The sequence below is a fragment of the Dendrobium catenatum genome, unplaced genomic scaffold (assembly GCF_001605985.2).
Source record: "Dendrobium catenatum unplaced genomic scaffold, ASM160598v2 fragScaff_scaffold_34, whole genome shotgun sequence".
In the NCBI taxonomy this organism is placed as follows: Eukaryota; Viridiplantae; Streptophyta; class Magnoliopsida; order Asparagales; family Orchidaceae; genus Dendrobium; species Dendrobium catenatum.
In genome coordinates this window covers 368,854-386,198 of record NW_021318496.1, presented here as the reverse complement: position 1 = coordinate 386,198, position 17,345 = coordinate 368,854, and the positions used below count along the sequence as shown (strand labels likewise).

Genomic DNA, 17,345 nt, shown 5'->3' with positions numbered 1-17,345 from the left:
CCTAGCCTCAGGAAGCAACCCTGCCTTGCAGCCAACAAACACATGTCATGATAGGCCAGAGACTAATATGGCCACATTAAAAAATGGCAGAAAATGTGTTCACATAGACAAATGCCAATTGGGAGTCCACTAGTAGACCAACAATTATACGTAAAAATCCTTCACCATACAATAGAACTGATTCTAAAATCCCTGGTGATTTATTTGAGGACTTAAATCAACTTGTACATGCCACTTATCTTGCATAAGCCATCCATGGGGCCAATCTTGATTATAGGGTTTAAATCGAAAAACTGAATCAAACTGAATATATTATGTTGATTTGGTATGGTTGACTAAAGGATGGTTCAATTTTTAATGTGGGATTAAGTTGAATTATGGTAGTAGTTCAGTTAAAATAAATGGTTCGATAGAAAATCAAAATTCTTTTTAAATAAAAACTCATTTGTTTAAAATACTCCATATTGTTCATATTTTATATAGAAAATACTATAAAATATCTTCATTTGTTAGTTGACAACATAGGATTCTTTTGCTCTGAAGGTAGTGGGGAGTTGAGAGAACATAGAAAGCCAGAGGTGGTCTAATTAAAAAGGAGATTGTGTTAGACCGGACCGGTCCAGCTTACGGGAAGCAGAGGCGGAGCGTCTCCGCCTCCTGTACGCGCCAATCAAACCTCCCAATCCAACGGAGTGGTTTAGGAAGGATTTTTTAGGGAGTTAGGAGGGAAATTTGAATGTAGGGACTATTTAGAGATTCCTTTTGGATTGTATGCATTAAATAATAAATAGTTTATTTTCCTAGGGTTAGGGCATCTTGAATCTGGTTGAAATTTGAGATCTCTTCGGTTTTGGGCTCTAGCAGCGTCTAGAGATTTGGGAGAGCCGGATCTTCCTCTTCAGTTGAAGATCCACTTGTATCTTGTACTTTCTTTCATAAAACTTTCAAAAAAAAAAAGTGTTCTTGGGTGTTCCATTCCAAATTTTCTTGTTGGTTTTTTTAAAATTGTTGGAATTAGATTTCAACCAAGGCTTTTCCTAAATTTCTACAAACACTTCCTATCAAATTGGTATCAGAGCGGTTTTCGGGCTATTTTTAGGCTGTTTTTGGAGAATTTCTGTAGCAGATTTTTCTAGTTTGGACCGAGATTTTTGCTGTTTTTTAGGGGGGAAATCCAGATTTTTGAGCCTAAAAAAGAGTCGGGGACATATGGCGGGAAGAAATGTTGAAGTATTAGAAGGAGAGATCGAACAAATGAATTCTGAAATTTCATATATCGAAACTCAAGTTACAGACTTAAAGAAAGATATTTCAATCATTCATGATAAGATCGATTCGATTTTTTCCATCCTAGAGGAGATGTTGAAGAAAGTGCTCGAGGGTTAAACTAAAAAAAATATCGTCGGAGGTGAGGAAAATCATTGACAGCCAAGGAAGCGGGGAAAAACCCTAAGCCAGTCAGACAAAGGGAAGATCAGGAGGTGGAGATTTCGAAAGGAATAGAAAAATGCCTCCTCTAGGCTCTAGGGCCTATTCCTGAGGAGTCGAGTAGAGGGCATGTGGAGAAGTGTGAGGGGGCTGGGCATGAGTGGAGGGGTGTTGAATTTGAAATAAGAGGGGCTAAATTTGAACGGCGAGGACTTGATTATGATCGAGGAAGTGTTGAATTTGAAAGGAGAGGGGTTGAATATGATCGAAGAGGTGCTGAATTTGAAGGGAGAAGATGTGCTTGTGATGAAAGGTTTAGGTGGGAGCGGAGGAGGGATGATTGGCATAATTGGGTGGAACCACCCCCTTGGAAAATGAGAAATTTTGTAGGAAGCAGGGTTTACTAAAGAGATTTGAGAGTGAAGAAACTGAAGATGCCTATTTTTGAGGGAGATGATGCACATGGGTAGATCTATAGAGTGGAAAAGTACTTTACTGTCAATAGATTGACGGAGGAGGAGAGACTAACGGCAGGTGGCCTATGCTTGGAAGGGAAGGCTTTGATTTAGTATCAATGGAGGGGACATACGAAGACCCATACGGAGTTGGAGGGAGTTTAAGGATTGCATGTTAGAACGATTCTGAACCAATAGAGAAGGAGACTTCTACGAGTAATTTTTCGCCTTGACATAAGATGATTCAGTGATAGAGTAACGGGAGAGGTTTGAGTACCTTGTTAGCCGATTGGACCGTCTTTCTGAGACCGTGCTAGAGGGAAACTTCATCAAGGGACTAAATACAGAGATCTGGGCGGCAATTAGAGTGATGAGGCCTTGTGACTTGGGAGAGGCTATAGAGCTAGCTCAGTTGGTGGAGGATCAAAGGAACCTAGAGAGAGGAATGAGAGGTAGCAACTTAGTGGGCTCGTACAGGATGACCACCACCTTATTGGCATCTAAGGAGACAACGTTGGATACTCTTCGGGGGGCTTTGAAGGAAAAGATTGCAGGAGAAAGACCTGGGGACAACTTCAAGAAGCTTATCGAAATGGAATTACAGGAGAAGAGGACAAAGGGTCTCTGTTTCAGATGTGACGATATACTCCGAGATATAGGTGTAAGGACCAAACTCTTCAGGTTCTTACCGTTTGTTATGACGAGGGAATGGAGGAGGGTGTCATCTTTCCACCTTGCGAATAAGGTGGGTCTTTGGGAGGGGAGTATTGTTAGACCGGTCCAGGCGGTCCAAATGGGACCGGAATACGAGCAATAGAGGCGGAATGTCTCCACCTCCTATACGCACCAATCAAACCACCCAATCCAATGAAGTTGTTTAGGAAGAATTTTTTAGGGAGTTAGGAGGGAAATTGAACGTAGGGACTGTTTGGAGATTTCCTTTTGGATCGTATACATTAAATAGTTTATTTTCCTAGGGTTAGGGAATCTTGAATTTGGCTGAAATTTGAGATCTCTTAGGTTTTGGGCTCTAGCAACGTCTAGAGATTTGGGAGAGCCGGATCTTCCTCTCCAATTGAAGATCCATGTGTATCTTGTATTTTCTTTCATAAAACTTTCAATAAAAAAGTGTTCTGGTGTGTTCTATTCCTAGTTTTCATGTTGCTGGTTTCTCTGAAATTGCTGAAATCAGATTTCAACTAAGACTTTTCCTAAATTTCCACAAGCACTTCCTATCAGATTGATGGATAATACTTTAGAACATAGAAGTGTCGTGCCTCGATCTCTCCACTAAAGCGAACCTTAATGGCATCGATACCTCCTCCATAATTTCTTAGGTGACCAAATAGTTTCTAAGCACATCAACAAAACTGAAGCCCCTCTGTGATGATAGTTTTGAAAGGATCAATGCCTATCTCATTCAAAAGAATTGAGGAGTCAGCTACATATTGTGAACTGGTTTCTATTGAAGGACTGAATCTTGATGTGAACATGAAATTAAGTGCTACTATCGACAACAATTCTTGAGACCAACCATCCCCAAGTCATGCTACTTTCTCAAGTTTTATGATTCAAAGGGTTCAGCATTTGGCTGGAAATGAATCTACTTTCAAGGTTGCCCAAATGAGTGATACTGGTTATTTAGTCCTATGTTCGAATTCCACTGTGATATATAATTAATTTGCTTGCCTGTTATTATGCTATTTACAAATGTATTTTCATGCTACTATTAACTTCAACTAATACCTTATAATGGACAAGATGTTTATTGCTAATATATATATATATAAGCGAACCGAATAAATTTGAACCATACTACAGTTCCGTTCAACCTAGGATTTAATTCAATTTAATAAATTCGTCAACCAATCCATCCAAACCGATCAAATGCACACTCCTAATCTGAACTTACCAACATCAAGCTCAAACATTCCGACTAAAAATTGTCCCACCAAATGAGAATACAAATATATATTGGACCCACTAGGAGCACCTGTCATTGATCTTAACTGTATCACTAATGACCATCACGATCCTACCTAAAGGATCAAGGTCAATGTGCCTATATTCTATAGTCTTCATGATACTAATATTTACATAGATTGGGATTATGAAATGGGAAACTGTTTTGTCTGGCATGAAATGAATAACATATAATCAGTCAATTTTTCCAAAATAACATTGTCAAAATCAACTAAATGATATAGAAATACCATTAATCATTATATTAATTTACAAGGAGCTGACGTGATCCCTACATGGGTTGAGATGAAAGGAATTTGAGGCAAATGTATTTGCCACTCCACCAAAAAAAGATATCTTGTTGAGGCTCTCTTGAATAATAAGATTCTCAATTAGTCATTGATTACCTTAATTAATTTGAAGAGTTTGTATCAGCTTGCAATGCAAATGAAGATAGCTCAATGGCCTTTATCTAGACATAAGGTTATAAGCGCATTTATATAATCCTGATAATGGTGAAGATGCTTAGGGAAAATCTTTTTTAGTGAAAAAAAGTGTAAGCTTTAATCATACACTTTCTCGTCATAGTATAGTCAGCCATCAACCATTTCCATTAAGGTTGAAAACTCTAGGCTCAAGATTAAATTAGCTGCTACACCAGCAAGATCAAATGGTCAATGTTATGTTCTAATAACTCACTTGAGCTGGTTGCAACTGTTAGTAAAATTATTTGTGGAACTATTGTGTGAAAATCATAGTTTTGAAAAGCTAATGTAGATATTATGGATTTTTTTACTGTAGAAAAAATCGACAATAACTTTCTTACGACGGAAACACTCTAATAGATTTAATTATGAAAAGCTTCTTATCATAGAGTGTTGCGGGCAAGAATATACGCGGTAACAGAGTAATAGAATAAAGTGTCTTAGCAATGTACGTATATCCATCACACTAGTAGATATTTGAGAGAGAAGAACACCAGAAGTTTTTTACATGGAAAAAACGAAAAGGGGAAAACCATGGGACCCAGCCCAGATAAGAAAGTTTCACTAATTTTGAATGAATTGTAAAGCTTAATTCGCTCATTTTCTTAAAGACAGGGGAATTACAATAAATTAGAAAATCAAGCATAAGCCTGGCGATAGTTGATGAACAAGCAGAAGTTCAACAATGATCAGGAAGAACTTCGGCTATGGTCGGCGAACATGAGGAAGACGGGAAGAACTCCGGAGGTGGTCAACAAACGAGCGAAAGCCTGACGATGGTGGACGAACGGGAGGAAGTCGGAAAGAACTCTGACGGTGGTCGATGAACAAGTGGAGGTCTAGTGGTGGTCCAAAATAACTTTGGTGGTGCTCGACGAATAGGAGGAAGTCCGGCGGTCGTCGACGAACAGGACGAAGTCCGACAGTGGCCGATGAACGGGCGGAAGTCCGACGGTGGTCGGGAAGAACATCAACAGTGGTCAATGAACAAGAGGAAGTCCGGCGGTTGTAGAGAAGAACTCCAACGGTGGTTGACTTGTGGGAGGAAGTCCAACGGTGGTCGGGAAGAAACTCCGACGATGGTTGGCGGCGAGTAAGCTTCCAAATTCTTCCCATCTTTCTCCCTTCTTTTCTTCCTCCTCATGAGAAGAAATGGGGAGCTATTTATAGTTTTTTTAGAGTGGCATGTCTTGTAAATACTGAGAAGATCAAGGTCAAGATGAGAGTGGTTTGAATGGACGGCTGATATTGATCCCCTTGATCGTGGACCGTTTATAGGTCATTTGAATGTCTTAATGATATCAGAATTCGACGATCTTAGGCTCGATGGATTCATTTCGTCGAGCCGCTCAATGGCTCTTTGATATTGAAAAATCTATAAGAATAGCTTTATGGAAAATAATTAGAAGATTAATTAACAATACAGCTTAAGTTATGCAAGCCATGAAGCCATGAAGCCACCTATTTTGACTGAGCACTCCATAATATTTTACCTTTCTTCAAATGTTTGATTACTCATTTATAAACTAATTCAACGGCTCATACATTTATAAACTCATAACATGAATAATATTTATAAATTAGTTTGTTTAAATATATAGTTTTGAAAAAAGATAAATAATGGCTATTTAAAGGTGGGCCTTCTCTTGTCTTAATGACATGAAGCTCTCATTAATTTAAATAACGGAATTGTAATATATATTTGGATGCTTTAATTGAGATTTGTTAATGTTACATTGCTAAGCTATTTTTTCTGGAATGTCTTTTTATATTTTTCTAATATATAATGAGAATAATTAATTTTTGTCTCTTAAAATTCCAAAAATCTATTTAAAATTTTGAGAAAAAAAATTATAGAAATTTATAGAGTGATTCTTATCTTCCCCTCCTTGCAATTATAAATACCCCCTTGGGGTATGATGAAGAGCACAATCTCTTGTGTCGTTCCAAATTTTTTTTTCTTTGGATTGATAGCTCGGGGATTGTCGGCGGCGATCAAAATCTAGCTCTCTTGTATTGATCCTTCGGTGGATTGGTAGCTTGGAGAGTTTTAACGACGATCAAAGCGTTGTCTTCTTGTGCTGACCCTTCTTTGAATTGGTAGCTAGGAGGGCGTTGACGGCAATCAAAATCTTGCTCTATTGTGCTGATCCTTCTGTATATTGGTAGCTTGAAAAACTTTGACGACGAACAAAACGTTGCCCTCTTGTATTGGTCCTTCTCAAAACAAACATGGATGACACATCCAAGAGTAGCAATCAACATACTACTTTAGATATAGTATCAAAGAGACCTTTTTTCCAAAAATTCATAGAATGCTTTTGGTAATATCTTTTTTAAAGCGTTTTAATATCATATCTCGTCAAAAAACTAGTTGTCTTTTTATTTCTTTAGGTGGAGGATTAATGAATGCCTCCAAAGTTATTCCTTCTGCCCAGATTCTGCTCGAGATGGTGATAGTAGATCTGATGATGTCGCATCCACCATCACATCTGATAGCTTGGTTGTGATTCACAAGAAATTTCATTTGTTGAACGAGATGTTAATTATTGCTCTAAAAAGGTTCGATAGGGCTCATACCCCTTAACCAGGATTTGTAGCATGTATAAGATGAAGCTACATGCCGGTTTGAGGTTTCCTTCAGCTCCAGAGTTGCTCAACATTTTCAAAGCATGCGATGTTGCCTAGCCACAATTTTTGTGTAGACAGATAACGATCATCGTGGGCTTGATAATATTCTTTAGGGATGTAGTGTATTTATCAAAAATGTGTAAATTTACTAGTGACTCTCATGGCTGAATTAGTAGCGAGGGATCCATCGAAAAGAATTGATATAACTCCTTTTTTGTGAGGAATGAGTGGGGTCTTCCTGAAAAAATGGGATAAATTGAAAAAGCTATCAAATTCTTTACATGTAGGAGAGGAAGATAAATTGATAATTTTAATTTTTTTTTATACAGAGTCTTCAACAGGAACTACGATACATTACTCGATGTGACAGAGGAATGTCTTTTTAATGTAGGTCTTTCTATTCAAGCAGAAAGATCCCGTGCTATTCAGCTAAAGACATCTGAGAAGACTCATGAAATAGCTTCTAACGCTTTCAGACATTCAACAAATTGCCTTCCTGACGGCCAAAAAGAAATATGATATTCCTCTTTGAAGAAAATGAAGATAAATGATAAAACGGTCATACCAAGAGATGGGCATAGGGAATTCCCCTATAACTGATACAGTTTCTATTGATTCAGATAGTGAGATCAAATCTTTGAAGATACATATCCCAGAAGATGTGCTAAAGCATGTATGTGTCAGGCGAGATCGTGCCAATGAACTCAAAGGACCTTAACTCTTTTTTCTTTTATTTCTCTTTTCCTTTTTAATTTCTAACATAATTGTATTTTTGTTGCAGCTGATCCAACAAATAGATTTGGAGTCCCGAATCGAATCAACATTGGATGATTGGAATGCATAATTTTTTAAAATTAAATATTTCAAAGAGAGCATAAACAAATATTGGAAGTGAAGACTAAAAAAACGTAATTCTTGGAGAGCCAATTGATAGAGTGTAGAACTGAATTGGCAATGATATCCATCTCTCTTTCATTCCAAAATCGAGAAGCTTACCTTTCTCGCCATGAGTTGATTGAGGCTCGCATAGAACTTAATCAACAAAAGAAAGCTTTGAAGACCCTTACATTTGAGAAGAATGCTCTCCTAGCCGATAAATAAGCTCTTGAAAAAGAGAATAAGAAATTACATGATAGTCTTCAAAAATGACAAACAACCATATTAGACACTGAAGCCATATTATTCAAGGCTATAGAAAAATTTTAAAAGTCTTCAACTTATCACCAAGAGATCCAAAGTTCTATTCAAGAGGCCTATGAAAAGTTATTTGAAGTTGAGGTGAAAGATCTGAAGCGTCAGAGTCTTGAAGAAGGTTTTACTCATAATTTCCTAAAAGGTGTTCGACTTGTTCATCATAAGACTGGGGTTGAAGTTGAAGGGCTAACCCCAAGCCAAGCCCCCAAAGATTTTTCTTTAGATTCGGTGAACCAGTCAAACACCTTTCAAGAAACCGCGAGTAAAACCCTTATTTAAGACTGTAACGCTCCGGATCTTTCACCTCAACTTCAAATAATTTTTCATAGGTCTCTTGAACACGTCTTCAAAACTCTCGGTGATAAGTTGAAAACTTCTTAAATTTTTTATAGCCTTTAATGATATAGCTTCGGTGTCTAATACATTTTTTTATCATTTATGAAGATGATCTTATAATTTTTTCTCTTTTTCAAGAACTTTATCGATCAGGAGAGCATCCTTCTTCAATGTAAGAGTCTTCAAAGCTTTCTTTTGTTGATTAAGTTTTTATGTGAGCCTCTCCAAGGATGACATTTCTTTAGTCTTTGCATCTAATCTTCATTTATACGCTCCTTGAAATATTTAATTTTTATAAATTAAGCATTATAATCGTCCAACGTTGATTCAATTCGGGACTTCAATTCGGGACTCCATGATTTGTATCAGTGTATGAGATGACACTACTTGCCGGTTTGAGATGTGGAGGGATATGAGCTATATCGAACCTCTTTAGAGCAATAATTAACACCTCGTTAAGAAAATAAAATTTTTTGTGAATCACCATCAAGCTATCAAATGTGATGGTGGATGCGATATCATCAAATCTCCTCTTATCACCATCCTGGGCAAGAGTAACTTTGGATGCATTCGTTAATCTTCCACCTGAAGAAATAGAAAGAAAACTAGATTTTAGATGAGATATAATATTTAAAAAAATAATTAACAAAAGAATTCTTTGAATTTTTCAAAAAAAGGTATCTTTGATACTATATCTGAAGTAGTTCGTTGATTGCTAGTCTTGGAATTGTCATCCATGTTTATTTTGAGAAGAACTTGCACAAGAGGGCAACACTTTGTTCGTCGTCAATGCTCTATGAGCTACCAATTCACAGAAGGACCGACACAAGAGCGCAAGATTTTGATCGTCGTCAATGCCCTCCAATCTACCAATCCAAAGAAAGACCGTCACAAGAAGGCAACGCTTTGTTCATCGTCAAAGTTCTCCGAGCTACTAATCCAAAGAAGGACCAGCACAAGAATGAAATGCTTTGATCATCCCCAAAGCTCTCTGAGCTACCAATCCATATAAGGATTATTACAAGAAAGCGAGATTTTAATCACCGCCAACGCCCTCTGAGCTACTAATCCAAAGAAGGATCGTCATAAAGACATAAACAGGCAACGCTTTGATTGTCATCAAAGCTTTCCGAGCTACCAATCCACAGAAGGATCGACACAAGAAAAAAAAATTTGGATCGCCTTTGATAATCCTCGAGTTATTAATCCAAATAAAAAAATTTTAGACCGACACAAGAGTTTGTGTTCTTCATCTTACCCCAAGGGGGTATTTATAGTTGCAAAGAGATGGAAGATAAAGAATCTTTCTGCAAATTTCTATAATTTTTTTTCAAAAATTTAAATATATTTTTAAAATTTTAAGAGACAAAAATTAATTATTCTCATTATATATTACGGGAATATTAAAAGACAGTCCAGAAAAAATGGCTTAGCAATGTAACATTAACAAATCTCCATTATATATTACAGTTTCGTTATTTAAATTAATGAGAGCTTCATGTCATCAAGACAAGAGAATGTCTTTTTCCTTCAAATAGTTGTTATTTATCTATTGTCGAAACTGTATATTTAAACAAATTAATTTATAAATACTATTCATGTTATGAGTTTTATAAATGTATAAGCCATTTAATGAGTTTATAAATGAGTATTAAAATATTTGAAGAAAGGTAAAATATTATGGAGTGCTCAGTCAAAATAGGTGGCTTCATGACTTCATGGCTTGCATAATTTAAGCTGCATCATTAATTAATCTTCTAATTATTTTTCATAAGGCTATTCTTATAGATTTTTCAACATCAAAGAGCTTTTGAATGATGGGTGTAAAGAATTGATGTTATATATAATTACTATTATATCCTAAGAACTCTGCATGATAAAAAATAATTGATGTTAATTAAAAGAATTTATTAATTTTAAACTATATTTTAAATTTCTTATAAAAATTCTTACATTGATAAACTGACAAATTATTCAATAAAATTATTAAGATCATATACAATCACATATATTATATAAGTTAAAAAAATATGCTGAATCTTATAAAAGCCTGAATAATAACTTAATTTTGTAAATTTTAATATATCGGAATTTATCTAATTTACAAATAATTTATAAATTTATAAAAATTAATTATTACCTGTGTTTATTATTTTTTTAGTTGCTTATGATGGTCAATATCCAGGAGAATGTATAAATATATATTTTCAGACTTTGCAAGCTTCGAGTTCAAAAATAGAGGAGCAACTGATATATCGTCAAAATTTTGTCATGATCGAGCATGAATCTCAAGGAAAAATTGAGTTGAAAGCTTCTAAAATTGAATTTGGGATCATCTGAGCTCCGATTTCAGTAAACTTATAATCGAATTGAACGTCAGAAAAAGACAAACCCAACAAATCCAAAATCAATCATATTCAAGCCCAAATCAAGGATACAAAGCATATTTGGAGGGTTCAAAACATAATTTGAATTACCAAATAAATTCCAAACGTGACATGCTTATAATCAAATTGAGCGGCTCGACGAGATGAATCCATCGAGCCCAAGATCTCCGAATTCTAATATCATTAAGACATTCAAATAACCAATAAACAGTTCACTATCGAGGGGATCAATATCGGCGTCCATTCAAACCACTCCCATCTTGACCGGAGTTCTGCCTAACTTCCTCCTGTTCGTCGACCACCGCTGGAATTCTTCTCAACCTCCGTCGGACTTCCTCCTATTCGTCGAGCATTGCTGGAGTTCTTCCCGACCACCGCTGTACTTCCGCCAGTTCGTTGACCACTGCCGAAGTTCTTCCCGACTTCTTCCTGTTTGTCCACCTCCAGAGTTCTTCCCAACCACCGTCGGCTTCCTCTCGTTCATCGAGCACAACCAGAGTTCTTCCCAACCACCATCAAACTTTCTCTTGATCGTAGACCACCGTCGAAGTTCTTCCCGACTTCCTCCCGTTCGTCGACCACTGCAGGAGTTCTTCCCGACCACCACCGGACTTCCGCAAGTTAATCGACCATCGTCGATGCTCTTTCCGACTTCCTCCCGTTCGCCGACCACCGCTAAAGTTCTTCTCAACCACTACCGAAACTCCGCTCGTTCATCAACCATCGCCATGCTTCTGCCAATTATCAAATTGATTGTAATTCTATCATCTCCAAGAAAAAGAGCGAATCAAGCTTTGTAATTCATTCAAAATTAGTGGAACTTTCTCATCTAGGCCGGGCACCATGGTTTTTCCCTTTCCGGGTTTTCCATGTAAAAAATTTATGGTGTTCTTTTCTCTCTCAAATATCTTTTGGTGTGTCGGATATATGTACATTGCTATGACACTTTATTCTCTTACTCTACTGCCACGTATATTCTCTCCAATTTCATCCAGAATTAAAGAGCCCGACCTTTTAGGTGAGACTTAGCGATGCTAACCTGGTGGGACTCAGGGATATGACATGATTCAAAATAGTCCTCTAGTTGTCTAGCTCATTCCCTAAAGTAGTAAGGGTCTGAGGAACCATCAAAGGTGGGTAGACTGTAATGCGATTCTAAGTGAGGTCGTTGAAGCTTAGGCTCCGGTCTAGGTTGATAAGAAGGGTGGGGCATCTTCCGACTAACAGGATTGATCGAGTGGGACACGTACCTAGAGTGGGGAGATTGAACATGTTCCTCCTTCAGGGTTTTAGTTAAAGAGCTCACAAGATTAACTAGGTCATCTAACTTCTTTTGAAACCCTATCGAGTCCATGGGGAAGCGCTAAGTGAAACCTAATGAAGATTGGGTGCAAGGGACCACACTCTATAAAGAGAAAACACCATTTCGACTTGCTATATGGTGCATGAAAATACTGGACAGCAAGTTACAAGAAGGGTTTAAGTCACTAGGTGTTTAGGAAGGTTGCTAAGGCTTGGGCAGCACCCAAATCAAAGGTTAGACTCACTTAAATGCTACCAAGCAATGCAGAATTTTGTGTGGTCAGCAAACTATAGCAGTTGGGGAAGTTGCCTAAGTGTTTAGGATAGATTTTAAGATATGGGCAGCTCTTAAACACTTAAGAAGTTAGCTTACAACTCACTAAATGAGTGCAGGAATGAAGTGACAGCAAATTACAGCAAGGCATAAAGTTGTCTAAGTGTTTAGGAAGGTTTCTAGAGTGTGGACAGCACCTAAACACTAGCTTAGAGCCTTAGACTAACCTAAAGGCCACTAATTGGTGCAGGAAAAGTTTGGACAGCAGCTTATACTAATGGTGTAAGCACCCTAAGCACTTAGGAGAGTTGTAGGCAGCACTAAGACACTAGTGAAAATGACTTAAGCTCCACTAAACGCGTGCAGAAAATGCATGGACAACAAGCAAAAACAGAGAATTAAAGCTATCTAGACAATGATATGCATGCGGACTTTAAGACCAATGTTTGGCTAGACCCTAGGATGTTTTATAGTACATGAGATGCATGTCTACCATGCTCTGATACCAAGATGATGTAGAACGTACATGCAAGGATGAGTAAATTAAGGAGTTTGCACGCTTAATATTTAGAGCACAATAATTAAATCTTTAAAGTGATTTCAAACGACTAAGTAAAACCAAAGAGCGGTAAAATAAGCTTGGGTCAAATCACATGCATAGGAGTTAAAATCATAAAATAGTCAATTTAATCTAATTTAATCTAACGTTGCATGCATGATTGGTTTTTAACCATAAATCCCTATGCTAACAATAAGATTAGTCTCTACAAGAAGATCCCTCACTCAACTCTTCTAATTACTAGGCTTTAGCGGGGAAGCATTAACATGATTGTCATGAATCTACTAAGACCACAATTGAGAAGTAACTTCGAAGATAAAAGAGTCGGGGGAAGAGTTTACCCAAGGACAAGAGAGATGCGAGCTCCGGTAAAGTCGTTGGAAGGTTGAAATGAAAGGGGACAGCAGCCACGAGCCTTTTGGATGTTGTTAGACAGCAATCGGGAACTCCAAAGTGGCGAGACAGCTACAAGGGACTATTTAAATTACTGGACAGCAGCTTTAAGCTCTCAAAACAGTTCAGGACAGCCACCTTCAAGGCTTAGGGAAACCTTGGACAGCTGCTGTGGACGTTTGGGGTTTTCTGGACAGCAATTTGCTGATTGACGGAACTCTGGGCAGCAAGGAAGGTCTCTTGGGAATGCAGGATAGCAAGGTCGACCTGCTGTAATCCTTGGACAGCAGTTAGGGGCTCTCCAACGGGGAGAAATCTTGAGGAAGAGGTTTCTCAAGGGGCGGCTAAGGCTTCTAACGGATTCTATTAAACCTGAAAATAGATTCCAGATTTAATTAAGAGTGGGCCAGGTTTTGTAATTTGAATTCAAAACATTGGGAGGGAAAGGAAAACTTATTCCTAATTGAGGGATTGATTGAAGTAATTAGGGGGGAGGGGATTTAATGTGGTGAGAGAGAGAATAAGGGAGAGAGGAGGGACCGGCCATATGGAGAGGGTAAATAATTGTCTAGGTTCAATGTATGTGAGGTCAAGGACTGATTTTAGGAATTTATTCAAATCTGAAATTAAATTCAGATATGATTAAATTAGATGTTTCCTCATTGGGATGTATTAGGGAGGGAAATATTTGAAATTCAAATATTGAATTGAATGCAAATAAATGCACCTTCCTAATTGAGGGAGGTTATTTTAGGAAAGTGAGTAAAGGAATATTTGAAATTTGAATTTCAAATTAGGGGCTTGGGAGGTGGGCCGACGGCTAGGTGGGTGGAGGGGGGAGGCCGGCGATCGGGTGGGTGATGGTCAGCGGCTTGGGCGGCCCAAGGGGAGAGGCTCGGGTTAGGGAAAAGTTACCAAGAACGACTTTGTGGGGAAAGAGGTCGGCGGGTGGGAAGTTTGGGGAGGGAATTCAATGCAAGAAAAATAAAAGAAAAGAAAAAAGAGAACCGCGAACCTTGGAATCCACCAAGATTGACGGGTATTGCAAATCACCCTCCTCGGGTCTCTCCTCCCATGAACTCACTAAGAGATCAATCTCCTCTCTTGAACTCACTAAGAGATCAGATAAGTAGAAAAATTTTTCATTAACAATTCATCATCCCCACATGAAGAGGGGAAAGGCTTTAAATAGACAACTGAATAAAGAAAATACAAAGACACAATTGCCCCTAAGGAAAACACACGACGAGACCCTTAAGCAAGGGCATAAATAGAAAGAAATACAATAGACTCATAAAATATAAAACAAAATACATCAAATACAATAATAATCAAAAGTAGATTGTGACCGTAGATCATTGATCTTCTGATGTCCTCATCAGATTTGCATGGTGGGTGCCTTTCAAATCAGATTCATCTTAAGAAAGAATAAAAAATATAATTTAAGATGTATGAGTTATAAAAATGATGTGTTGCCTTTTGTATTGTCTATTGCAACAAATACTTATAAGAGATTGATGAATCAAGTGTTCAAGTCGGTCATTGTTAAATTTTTATAGTATATTTAGATAAAATATTTATCTATAACTCAACCAACACTTAGCATCTTGATTTTCTACTTCAAACATTATCAAAGTTAAGTGATAAGTTGAAAATTAATATAAATTTGTGCATATTTATATAGCCAATAGTCTTATTTCTTAACTTCATCTCTGCTGAGTGGACATCAAATCATTTTCCACCCGCCTCGCTCTCTTTACGGCTTAGAAAAATTCTGAATATGAAAATAAACCAAAGGTGTCCCAAACTGTTCTCAAATCCCTTAGAAACTGATAACACTTTTCTTAAATATTGACTAGCTGAGGAGCGTAACCAATAAGGGAAATAAACTTCACCTCGTACTGCATCACAGTCTTACTCCCCTGAACTAGTTTCAGAAACGACTAATTCATTTGTTGGCTGGTAGGCGACGGCACGAATAAGCTCCTAAAAGTCTCAATAAATTCCTCCTAAGAAATCGCTGCATTTGGATTACCATTAAATTTCTGTTACGCCGGCCCAGCAGGGGCCGGCTGGAAAAACAGAGGGGGAGCGCGGGTTTGAGCGGAAATCAAAGGAAAGCCACGTTGGCTTTGGGTGAGTTTAGGAGGGAAATTATTTGAACTAAGGGCTGTTTAGGTATTTTGAAATATTCCTTTGTCTTTAATTAGGAATTTTGGAGGGATTTAGGGCATCTTGAATTTGAATTATTTTGAGATCTAGGGTTTGGTGTTCTTGGGCTCTTGGCTTTGCCGAAGATCGTTAGAGAGTTTTTCCTTCCTCTCGAATTGAAGGAAAGTTGTATCTTGCAAGTGCTTTTCATCTTCTATTGAAATAAAAGTGTTTGCTTCATTTCCCTACGAGTTTCTATTGCGTTTCTCTCAGTTTTCCCCTGTTTCCTGCTGTTTTTTCTGCTGTGGACAGCAGTTTTGCTGTTGAATTTTCACTGGTTTGGGTTAGGATTGCTTGCGAACTCAAGTATTACCTTAGGGTTACTTGCGAACTCAAGTATTTCCTATCAAATTGGTATCAGAGCATCGATTTGGGACCACCGGCGGCTGAAATTCTGAAATTTCAGCAAGTTTATCGTTTCCGAAAGAAGATTTTTTGGGATCCGTTAGAAGAACGATGGCCGGGAAGAAAGTAGACGTCTTGGAAGGCGAGGTCGGTCAATTGAAAACCGATTTGGAGGAAAGATTTTTTATTTTCAAAATCAAATCACCACCAACAATGAAAGGTTGGAGGGAAAATTCACGGCCATGGAAGAAATGATGAAGAAATTATTGGAGATGAAGACTAATCCAACGGCGTCGGAAGCAAGAGAGACTACCGCCTACCGGAGACCACGGCGTAGGAGGAAATCCGAACCCGTTTAAGGGGAGGAGGAATCCAGATGTAAAGATCCTTGAGGGAGAGGACAACATGCCACCTCTAGAGCCACTTTCTAGAGAGGAGATGAGCATGGGAAATGATCGAAGAGGTGCTAATTTTGCCGGAAGAAGAGAGGAATTTCAGCGTCGAGGTGCTGATTTTGAAGGTAGGAGAGGGGAATATGACGAAAGTGCAGATTTTGGCGGAAGAAGAGAAGAATTTCAGCGTCGAGGTGCTGATTTTGAAAGGGGAAGAGGGGAATATGACGACGGATTCGGATACCATCGCCGGAGGGAGGACCGGGACACTTGGGGAGCACCTCCTCTTCGAGGAATGGGAGGTTATGGAGGGTATCGGGCTAACGAAGGGGATCCGAAGGTGAGAAGTTGAAGATGCCCATCTTTGAGGGCGAAGATGGCCATGGTTGAATCTATAAGGTGGAGCGTTACTTTGCTGTCAATGGGTTGACAAATGATGAGAAGCTGACGGCGGCAGGATTGTGTTTGGAAGGGAAGGCGTTGGCATGGTATCAGTGGCGAGACAGGAGGGAGCCTATTCGAAGCTGGAGAGAGTTTAAGGATTGTTTATTAAAGCGTTTCCGAGCCGATGGGGGAGGAGACTTCTATGAGCAATTCTTTGTTTTGACGCAGGAGGGGACTGTGGCGATTATCGTGACAGATTTGAGTACCTGGCAAGCAGATTGGATCACATTTCTGAGTCTGCCCTAGAAGGGAACTTCATGAAGGGGCTTAAACTGGAGATCCGAACAGCAGTTAGAGTGCTGGAGCCAAGGAACTTAGGCAAGGCTATGGAGCTTGCACAATTGGTGGAAGATCATAAGAGATCAGAAAGAGGAGCTCGAGGCAACTACTCAGAGGGATCGTACAAGATGACTACTGCTGTATTACCCTCCAAAGGGGTAGCCCCAGGGAACCAGAGGGAGGTGCCCAAGGAGAGATCTGGTGGAGGGGGAAATGGGGGACAGTTCAAAAGGCTGAGTGAGAAGGTGGTGCAGGAAAAGAGAGCAAA

General features: G+C 38.5%; 1 pseudogene; it reads left to right on the top strand.

Annotated features, from left to right (window-relative positions):
* Positions 1-2,361: 2,361 nt before the first annotated feature.
* LOC110099636 lies at positions 2,362-15,669 on the top strand (annotated as a pseudogene).
* The last annotated feature ends 1,676 nt before the right edge of the window (positions 15,670-17,345 follow it).